This window comes from Ambystoma mexicanum, chromosome 1q (assembly GCF_040938575.1).
Source record: "Ambystoma mexicanum isolate Mex_15411 chromosome 1q, UKY_AmexF1_1, whole genome shotgun sequence".
Lineage (NCBI taxonomy): Eukaryota > Metazoa > Chordata > Amphibia > Caudata > Ambystomatidae > Ambystoma > Ambystoma mexicanum.
The window spans coordinates 228696977-228708822 of NC_090922.1; positions in this window are offsets into that span (position 1 = coordinate 228696977).

Sequence of the window (11846 nt, forward strand, 5' to 3'; positions counted from 1 at the left end):
GAAAGGGGTGTGAGAGAATGAGACCGTGGTGGCCGTGATCAGTCTAGTTAGGGGGGAGGTAAGTAAAGTGGTTTGTTTGGAGTTAATTTTCGATTGCAGAGTAATTATTTTGTTAAGTAGTGCATTTTGGATGTTGTTGCACCACGTACTGCCTTTGCAACAGGTATCGGGAGCAATGGAAGGTGATTCAAGTTCTTTGAGGATTTTAAATAACTCCTTCGTGTTGGATTCCGCTTGGGAAATACACTAGTTATAGGTCTCCTTTTTGGCTTGTAAGATCGCTTCCTTGTAATTGAGGGAAGTGATGAGGAGGCGATCTTTGTTAGCTTCGCATGGATGGCTTTTCCAGAGAGATTCAGCCTTACACTTTTCTTTGCGTAGGACTCTTAACTGCAGGGTGAACCAAGAGTTCAGGTGGGCTTGTTGTTTGGCTTTCCGTAGTTTGAGCGGTGCTATAGTATCAATAGCTTTGAGCAATGTTTGATTGAAGGTATCTACTAAAACGGTGGGGTCATTCTGTTGAGAGACGCAGTTGTTCAGGATGGGGAGTAATTTATCCCTGGTGATGTCTTTTTTGTTCCTTGTGGGGATGGCCAGAGCTATAGTAGGTACGGTGTGAGGATTGGTAGCCGGTAAATGGAAGATGATGGTGTGGTGGTCCGACCAGGCACAGGCATGGTTGGAACTTATAATAGTGTTGCAGTTAAAATCAGTAATCAGTCAAGCGTTCTGCCCTTGATGTGGGTAGGTTCGCCAATACGTTGCTGGAAGCCTAAATTTGCTAAGGTGGTCGTGACCTCAGAGGCTGAGTGATCCTTGGGTGTCGGAGAGACCAAGGTTAAGGTCACCTAGTAGCAGTACCTGAGAGTTAGGCTTAGTATTGTCGGTCAGGATGGCTGTGATCTCATCTGTGAAGGAGCCAAGTGGTCCTGGAGGTCTATAGATGAGCTGTAGAGTTGCAGTATTAGTCGGAGAGAGGGTGAGTTTCACAGAAAGAGATTCTGCCGAGCTAAGCTCAATGTTAGGGATAGTTCGTAATGTGATATTATCTCTATGTATGAACGCGACTCCGCCTCCTTTGGAGGAGGACTGTCAGTCGGGTCTGATGATAGAGTATCCATTCGGGATGGCGAGGGCAAGAAGAGGGCCAGAAGCTGCATGTAGCCAAGTTTCAGTAATGGCAATGAAATCAAGGTTTTGGACGGTGATAAGGTCAGAGATGTCTAGAGCTTGGGCCGTGAGGGATCTGGCATTAATGAGGGCACCCTTGAGTTCTTTGGTGGCGGTGGAGCTAACAGTGGGTAGTGTCTTCTGTGTATTAGAGTGTGTAATGGAAGTGTAGATGCGCTGAGTGCATGGGGCGTGGGGCAGTCTAGATCTAAGTCTAAGATTCCTAGATGAAGAGTGCAAGGTTGATTAGGTGTTGGTTTAGTGGCGAAGTGATGGAGCCATAAGGCGGGGTCATTAAGGCATGGTAGAATAATGTATGGTAGGGTAATGATGGTTGATCTTAACACTGCTGATGAAGGCGGTGCAAAAGGAGGAGGCAGTAAGGTACCCTACGATGATAATGTAGATAAGGAGGCTGACAAATGGCAGTGGCCGCATGTCGTGATCCAAGTGTCCTACCCTTCAGTGTGGTGTAGTACGAGTGCAATGTGAGGAAGGCAGCAAGGTTTTATACTGGTTGGTGTTCAGATTAGTCAGGAGGTGGCTGATCTGGTGTGAATTGCTAGATGGGTACATGGACAGTGCAATCACTGATTCAAGGCAATAGTTCAAACAAGGCCGACTAGGTACAAAATGTGCAAAATGCAATCAATGACTCAAAGCAGTAGTTCAAGTGAGGCCGACTAGGTGCAAAATGCAATCACTGACTCAAAGCAGTAGTTCAAACAAGGCCAACTAGGTACAAAATGTGCAAAAATGCAATCACTGACTCAAAGCAGTAGTTCAAACAAGGCCAACTAGGTACAAAATGTGCAAAAATGCAATCGATGACTCAAAGCAGTAGTTCCAACAAGGCCAACTAGGTACAAAATGTGCAGAAATGCAATCAATGACTCAAAGCAGTAGTTCAAACAAGGCCAACTAGGTACAAAATGTGCAAAAATGCAATCAATGACTCAAAGCAGTAGTTCAAGTGAGGCCGACTAGGTACAAAATGTGCAAAATGCAATCAATGACACAAGGCAGGATTTCAGATAAGGCCGATTAGGTGCAAAATGTGCAAAAATGCAATCAATGACTCAGGGCAGTAGCTCAAATAAGGCTGACTAGGTAGGTACAGAAAATGCAGGCAAACGATTAGCTTCTAAGTACAATGTATGTGCTGCTAAAAAGGGATATGCAGGGGTGTCCCATTGCCACAAGTAGCTCCATAGTGAAGCTAGCGGTTCCATTTGGGGTAGGGGGCTATATACTGACAGGCTGGGCTTACTGTTAATTAGTCCACAGATTTAGAGGGAGTGGCCGAGTACCGCTGAGTGTGTGGAGCAGCTGTGCGGGTACATGCAGGCACACAGTGAAGGTAGGTCAAACGTAGATAATAACAGAGTAAAAAGGTTTGCTTTGTGCTGAGAACGAAAGAGTCTTGTGTTCGGTGGTTTGAGCGAAGGCATGAAGCAGTGTGCTTGCGACTGTGCAAAGCTCAACGCATTGTAGCGAAAAGTCTTACCACATCTGATGCTGGACGAGGTCAGTAGTGAGCTAAATTCAGGGGCGCGTCCAACGTTCAGATTGCAGATGGAGTGGGAGTACTGCGGAGCAGTGTCCCGCGCGTAGCGCAGGTGCGGACAGGGGCAGACAGGAAGAAGCTATGTGGGCCTTGGTCGTGGTGGGCCGGCTTCCACCTCCGGCTTACTCTGGTGATTTTCAGGTCGGCCTCGGATGGTTGCTAGGCAACCTAGCAGGACGCTACCAGCGTCTTTCTCTGGCATCCATTGTAGGTGGGTGTCTGCGGGGGTCCTCGTGGCTTGGGGCTGCTGTAAGGGGCAAAGTTACACCAAGGGCTGGAACCACGGTGCTTCAGTGGCCCTGTGCTCCTCTTGCTGGTGAGCGGGAGCAGCAGCGCGGCTTGATGTAGTTTCTCATACATCAAGTTATCCATGATGTATGAGAAACTAATTAATTTAAACAATATGACAATCATGCATAGGATGATGGACTCCTTTGTGTCAATGCCCTTGTCAGTCAATGTGGGAATTTTGAGATTGCTTAGTGGCATCCATAAGAAATTGATCATTAATAACCTACACATTATTAATACTCTGGCTATAGGTAAAACAAAAATACTATTGTAAAAAATGAATAGAAGAATATTTCTGTGAGAAAAATACTATACACGTGGCATCCTTATCAACCAGTGCCACATGCATGACTTATTGGCTGAGTAGACAGAATTGTGGTACTTATATTAATGCACATATAAATGCCACAAGTATGAGGAACTATTTGCTGTGAAGTTCAATCAAACAGAGGTTTTGGAAACTACTGGAGCACATAAATATTTAAACCGAGAAGAGCGAAATGGTCGGCTCTGTGATGATAATGTCTTAGAAACTATAGAACATGTCTTGTATAGTTGTGAGGGTGTAGTAAGTTTGAGAGAAAGATCTTTACGAACCTATTCGAACAATAATAATTGTCTAACTTCGTCAGAAATGTGGTCTGTACTTATGAATGGAAATTATGCCAATCTAATCTATCATGCAATGTGGCTATACAAGGAGATCATAGACAGTTTAAAATTAGTGCAAACATGAACCATTCTGATTTTTGATACTGTATCGGCTACTGATATTAGAAGAACTTTTGAGATGTATGTTTTAACTAAATGTATGATATATATTGTATGTTGTGTACAAAGCCCAAAGAGGCTATATGTAGGCAAATAAAAAAAAAATGCCTTGACCATTGTATGCATAGTATAGAAACTAATGGTTGTTGTAGGCCCATATGTCAGCTCTCATCACTCGGTTCCAGTCCACTGTTCTGTTTTATTTGTGCTTGCCCAGCTGTAATAAACAGCGTTGATTCTTGCCCGGTGTGTGCTCCTTTTTGGATTATGATTTTTTTAATATGGTGGGATCGCAGGACCCCTAATACATTTTTGTAGTTCCCAGAGAGATCCTCAGTAATCCCGGTTAGCTGAGGGTTTCCAGGCAACCCTCCCGGGGCCCAGGTCCAGCGACCGCAGACCTGACCAATGCGCATTGCTGAGTTGGCCCGGCAGACGCCGAGTTCACGAAGGTCTACCGGGTCCCGAGCGCCACCCGTGCCCATTGGGAGGGATGAGCTCATGCTGGAGGCTCGTTGCCAAGGGGACTCTAGGGTCTCTAGGACCTGAGTATAACCGTGCAAGAATGTGCTGCATAGTGGTTGCATGCTCACAGCGGCAGAGGGATACATTTTTATGGTGTGTAGGATGCATCCTCAAGAGGGAGGACAATTGGCCTTAGTAGTATTAGAAATGAGTGCGTACCACCCAATAGGGAGTGGACCTGAGTGTAGGAATGCCTGTCATGAAATCACACTACCGTCCCCTTTGGACCTCCTGGTCCATTCAACAACGTGCCAGAATGCTCCCCACACCCTCTCAACATGGCAGACGCCGCTCCTTGATCAGCGGTATAGTTTCTAGTGCGCCTAGATAAGCACCACGCCCCTGCGCCTGTCAATGCGCTCACAATTCCTTGATCGAGTGTTACTCTCGCTCCCTCCTAGGAATTTCCTTCGCCTTTCCTTCCTGGGCCTCCGCGACCGTGTCCTCCGTGGCTACCCATCCTGGACTGCTCTCGCGGTTGCCCTCAGACCGCCTTACCTCATACCCAGGATTCCTGGAGCTTCCGGACCTCGACTGCGACACACCACCTACCGCGGCTCTCCATCCAGGACTGCTCCCGCGGTTGCCCTCGGACCGTCTTACCTCATACCCAGGATTCCCAGAGTCTTCCGGGTCTCGACTGCGACTCACCACCTTCCACAGCTCTCCCTCCTGGACTTCTACAGTTGCCTTCAGACCGCCACATCGGCCAGACAATTCATCAGTTGAACGCTGAACTCTAGGTTATCTGCCATAGAGAGTGTGGCGTCTGAAGAAGCCCGTCCTTGCCTCCACGAGACCCGCACCTCCAGGAAATGCGGACAGCCAGATCCAACAAGAAAGAAGCCTACTAATCCTAAAAAGGTGATCTCTTGCGAGGAATGCAAGAACTCTCCAAGGAGGTACAGAATGTTAAGGCAGAGAACGCCGCCCTGAAGCAACTGGTCCTGTCCTGAGATTCGGCCTATCAGGATAGTGCTTCCACGAGTGGAGTTGTAGATAAAGGCAATGGTTCCCCTAAAATGCTCCGTTCATTCCTGGATTCCTGTCTGGTGCACTTCACGTTTAAGCCATACTACTTTTCCACCCCCAGAACTAAGGTGGGATTTGTCATAGCCCATCTTACTGGCAATGCCCTGGCCTGGGCTGCAACACTGGTCTCAGCAGGAGATCGCTTGTTGGACAATTATGACGGGTTTATCAATGCCTTTAAGGAGATGTTTGATCACCCTGACCAGGTGTATACTGCACAGGAAAGGCTGCTGGAGTTCCGCCAAGGATCTCAGGATATGTTATCCTATGTGACCAGATTTAAACAACTTGCCAAGGAAGCTGATTGGTCTAACGAGGCGTGCTTTACCCTGTTTCGCCGTGGCCTCAATGATGAAGTAAAGGATGAGCTAGCCAGAATTGCCCGTCCAAGTTCCTTCCAGGCCCTTATGGATTTGTCCCTGCAAATTGACTTCAGAATCCAAGAAAAAAAGGCAGAGAGAAAGAGAACGTGAAACTCCCCTCCCAAGATCTCTCCGTTCGCTCCTACCACAAAGGAAAACCCTCTTGCTGAACCCAAACCCATGCAATTGAGAGCGTTGAGAGGCCCTATTTCAAGCCAAGAGAGAAGCCGCAGATTTGACAGTGGGTTGTGTATGTACTGTGCCTCAGACAAACATCTAATTGGGAATTGTCCCATAGCACCACCCAGGCGTTCGGGAAATGCCTACTCCCGATCCTGAATGAGCCCAGCTTCGGGAGACCAAGGACCGCTCCGTCCCTCTGATCCTGGATCCTTCATCAAGATGCAACCTGGAAGTCCTTGAGGTTACTCTACTCCCCTCCATCGGAGCACCACAGACAGTTCTGGCCTTGGTTGACTGTGGCGCTATGGGTATATTTATGGACGACCGATGGGCATTCAAGCATGATATACCCAGAGAACAAAAGGATATCATTCAGATAGTAGAGGGGATTGATGGCTCCCCCCTGTCCTCGGGACCAGGAAATCGTGCTCTCAATCCACAACCACCAAGAAAGCATACAGTTCAACATAATCAGAGCCGCACACTATCCAGTGGTCCTGGGCATGCCCTGGTTAAAGAAGCATAATCCATACATCAACTGGTCTGCCGGCTCTTTATTTTTGGGCTCTGAATACTGCCTATCACACTGTTTGACGTCTGTCACCAATCCAGACGTGTCCAAGGTCGACCAGAGGACTAATTCTTCTTTCCATCTCCAATATCAATCATGTACCTGAGATCTATCAGCAGTTCTCTGATGTTTTCTCCTCTGCCATTGTTCAAACTCTGCCTCCACATCGGCCAGAAGATTGCGTCATCGATACCGAGGAAAATGCTATAATTCCCTTTGGCAGGATGTTTATTCTATCAGAACCCGAAAAGAAGGTCCTACGAGAATATTTGATACCAACCTTGCTAACGGCACAATCCGTCCTTCCAAGAACCCCCGCAGGGGGCAGCTTCTTTTTTGTACCCAAGAAAGACACAAAGGAGCTACGACCCTGTCTAGATTACAGGGGTCTAAACCAATGTACCCGGAAGGACAGATGCCCTTTACCACTGATATCTGACATCTTGGAAGCACTCAGAGACGCTGTGATTTTCACCAAGTTGGACTTGAGAGGAGCCTACCATCTGGTGCGAATAAAGGAAGGCGATGAATGGAAGACCGCCTTTCGAACACCATTTGGACACTTTGAGTATCTGGTCATGCCTTTTGGATTTGCCAACACCCCGGCTGTGTTCCAACGGTTTATGGATCGGGTTTTTTCAGACATGTTGTTCCTCTCTGTTATTGTGTATTTGGATGACATTCTGGTGTACTCCAGGACCCCAACACAGCATCAAGATCATGTCACTGCCGTGTTACAATGTCTCAGAGAACATCACCTAATAGCCAAACCAGAGAAGTGCACATTTTATGTTTCAACGGTACATTACCTAGAATTTGTTTTGAATGCCCAAGGGGTGTCTATGGCCCCTGCCAAAATCGAAGCCATCACATCCTGACCAGTACCCTGCTTAGTAAAACAAGTCCAATCCTTCCTGGGCCTTGCAAACTTTTACAGGAAGTTCATACCTTCCTTTTCAGCCATCGTTCAACCAATCGTGAGTCTGCTGAAGAAGAACACACCCTTTTTATGGACCTCTTCTCAAGAAGCCGCCTTTATTAAACTTAAGGAAATGTTCATTCATGAACCCATCTTGATACAGCCTGACGTTACAAGGCCCTTTCTGGTGAAGACCGACGCCTCTGAATATGAGATAGGCGCGGTGTTGAAACAACAAGCCCAAGATGGGCTCAAACATCCTGTGGCTTACGTATCCCGGACCTTGCTCCCATGTGAAACACACTATTCATTTCTAGAAAAAAAACTACTTGCCATTCGCCAAGCCTTTAAAGACTGGCGTCATCTCCTCCTGGGTGCTACCCATCCCGTACAAGAGCAAACAGATCACAGGAATCTATAAGTCCTTCAACCCATTGAGTGCCGGAACAGTCGACAAGCACGATGGGCCTTTTTCTTTGCTCAATACCAATTCCAGATATCTCACATTCCAGGGAACTCAAATGTCATTGCAGATTCCTTGTCCAGACGTCCTGACTACCCTACTCAGGAAAGACCCAGCCTGCCTAAAATGTTTCCCAGCACTGTGTTCATCGCTCAAGCATCTGACATCTTGGAGTCCATTAAGAACGAGACTACAACCTCAGACCTTTGGAAGGACTTCCAAGGACACAATCCCTGGGGTCTTAAGTTCCCGGATGGATTCCTATTTCGGGAATCCCAACTAGATATACCTACCCAGTCATTACAGGAGCGCATATTACACCTATGCCATGACACCTATTACTCTGGACATCGCGGGGTCAGTGGTACCCTTCTTTCATTCAAAGAAACTTCTGGTGGCCCAAGATGCTGAAAGATGTTCAGATGTATGTCCGGGCATGTGCTGTCTGCAACCAGAACAAGACAGATAGCAAAAAACCCACAGGACTACTTCTCCAACCAGCTCCTCCTTCCCGGCCCTGGGAAGCCATAGCTATGGATTTCATTGTTGATCTTCCCCCTTCCAGGGGACATACAGTCATAATGGTAACCATCGATCTCTTTTCTCACATGGCTCACTTTACGCCGTTATCTAAATTGCCTTCGGCCCCAGAAATGGCCAGACTCTTTGTAAAACACATTTTCCGTCTTCATGGGCTGCCATCTAAAATCATCTCTGATCGTGGACCTCGGTACATCTCCAAGTTTTGGAAACACCTCTGTAAGGTGTTAGGAATTCAATGTGCACTTTCATCCGGATACCATCCCCAGACCAACGGCATTACAGAAAGGATAAACCAGACCCTTGAACAGTATCAACGCTGTTTTTCCACCAAGGTTCAGTACGACTGGTCATACCAGTCGCAGAATTCGCTTACAATAATTCTGAACACTCTTCGATAAAGACCAGTCCCTTCTTTTGCAACTTAGGTTTTCATCCTTCTGTACTTCCTTCAGTGCTACCTTCTCCAAGTCCTGTTCCTTCTGTTGATTCCTGGACTGCTCAGTTGGTTTCATTTCATCAAGAAGCTCTGAACCATCTACCTCAGGCTAGGGAAAACATTAGAAGATTTGCAGACCCCAGGAGATGCCCTGCTCCAGACTATGATGTTGGGGACAAGGTCTGGTTATCCTCCCGATATTTGCCCAGACACTTAAGACCAAACAAGCAGGCACCCCATTACTACGGCCCCTTCGTTGTATCCAAGAAAATCAATCCAGTGGCCTATCAACTACGATTGCCTACAACTTGGAACAGAATTCATCCTATCTTCCATACTTCCCTGTTAAAACCTTATCTCCGCTCTACCAAGAATGCCCCCCCGTCCTCCTCCTCTACTCATCCAGGGTCAAATTGAGTATGAAGTCTCCCAAATTAGCGATTTTAGGTACAGAAAGGGATGATTACAATACTTGGTGGAATGGAAGGGTTATCCACCCAGTGATCGTACCTGGGAACCGGTCTCCAACCTCAATGCCCCCAGACTAGTGCAACGATTCCAACGGTTACATCCTGGCAAACCAGGGGATACGAGGCTTCGGAGGGGGTATACTGTCATGAAATCACACTAGCGCCCCCTTTGGACCTCCTGGTCCGTTCAACAACGTGCCAGAATGCTCCCCACACCCTCTCAACATGGCGGATGCCGCTCCTTGATCAGCGGTATAGTTTCTAGCGCACCTAGATAAGCACCACACCCCTGCGCCTGTCAATTCGCTCACAATTCCTTGATCGAGTGTTACTCTCGCTCCCTCCTAAGAATTTCCTTCACCTCATTGTACCTTCCTGGTCCTCCGCGACCGTGTCCTCCGTGGCTACCCATCCTGGACTGCTCTCACGGTTGCCCTCAGACCGCCTTACCTCATACCCAGGATTCCTGGAGCTTCCGGACCTCGACTGCGACACACCACCTACCGCGGCTCTCCATCCAGGACTGCTCCCGCGGTTGCCCTCGGACCATCTTACCTCATACCCAGGATTCCCGGAGTCTTCCGGGTCTCGACTGCGACTCACCACCTTCCACAGCTCTCCCTCCAGGACTTCTACAGTTGCCTTCGGACTGCCACATTGGCCCAGACAATTCATCAGTTGAACGCTGAACTCTAGGTTATCTGCCATAGACAGTGTGGAGTCTGAAGAAGCCCGTACTTACTACCACGAGACCCGCACCTCCAGGAAATGCAGGCAGCCAGATCCAACAAGAAAGAAGCCTACTAAGCCTAAACAGGTGACCTCTCAAACCAGCCGTGACAATGCCTGCATTAGAGCGGCAGAGCTGCGTAGTATGTGGCGAACCCCGTCAGACGGGAGTTGCACGTAGCACCGTCGATTGTATAGTTGCGTAAGGGGTAAAAGTTGTGTCACTGAAGTTTTTCTGTTCTGCAGGTATAGAGAGGAACACGTGTGTGTTTAGTTAGTTAGTGTTGTTTTATGGTGTGGACGGGTCCACACTAGGAGGTGCCTCATGTGAAATATTGCGCAGATGTGTGCAGTTGGCGCGGAGGAGGCACAACGCTTACTTGCTCTAACATAGGGAACGGTGACCCCGTGGAGAGGGCCATCGGATACTAACACAGATTGAGGGGTTGTGCCTCTGGAGAAGGCCAGCGTGATGAGTGGTGTGCTTGGGTGGACCTATTGAGTGGTCCAAAGTGAGTGCTGAGCTAGGTGAGATTATGAGTGAGTACGTGTGTGACGCGAGACATGGGGAAGGAGAAAAGTGGGAAGGATATAAAGGGTACCTGGGATAAATGAACAGGAGGTAGGGGAATAATGGCCTATTTAGATAGCCCCCTAAATGATATGGGCGGAAAATTGCCCCAGAACCGCTATAAAATATTAAAGTGCAATTTCCGATGGGCCCAGGAGACTGCACGTCAGTGTTTCCATGCATAGCCCAGGGAGGGAAACTTTGACAGTAAAATAATAGAAAATATGTTCTTGTATTTGTTAACAGATGGAGGAAAAGGAGACTATGGGAGGGGGGTTAACAAGCTCTCCACCCTCGCCCTATGGTGTCTATCCGTCATTACAGCCTGTGACTGGGTACACACGCCCCCATTAAGAAACCACTGGAGGGGACTGCACGAAAATGACAGACACATGAAGGGAGGAAATGCACACACGGGGAGAGAGGAAATACCTAGCGGACATAGAAAATAATATGCAACAGCAGGTGAGCACATGATTCAGTGAAGCAGAGAGAGTGGTGGAGGAGGAGGTACTCAGGAAAAGTAAGGGAGAAAAGGGGGAATGGCTATCAGGGAGAATACAATTTAAACTGGTCGATGAAGAGGAAGACAGGAAGAAAACTGAGGTAGAAGCAAAGGACGAAGATGATATGGATTCAGATGAAAGACTGCTAGGGGAAGATTGGAGTGATGGGGACAGTGATGACTGGTCTCCTGATAAAACAAGGAGACGGGAGGAAAGAGCAAAATGACAGGACAGTGAAGGAACTGGAAGGGACTGTTCCACTTCCCTCCACAACAGAGTAGGGAAGGTGAAAATGGGATTAACTCAGGTCACCCGAGGAGATGGGGGGATAGGTCTAAAGATGAGAGTAATACCATAACTACAGTAAGGGAGAGGGGACGCACATTATGTACCATGGCAGACAATGGGCAGACATAATCTAATATGCAGCCTGCCCTCCCTTGTGGAAGGGGCCAGTAAATGGATACAGGCGCTCAAGAAAAAGACGGCAAGGGTGCCATTAGCCATAAGCGACATGAACATATTATTTGCAGCCATCATAGGAGAACAGACAGATCAAATATGGAACCAAGCGGGGTACAAAGTGGTGGAATTAAGCACAAATGCCCATGATGGAGCTCCATTTAATAACTGTCGAGCACATGTCGGAAGGGTTCTGAGAAGTATTTATCCTGACAGTTACGACCAAGGGACAGTAATGGCCCATAAAATGAAAAACGACGATGACCCAGCAGAGC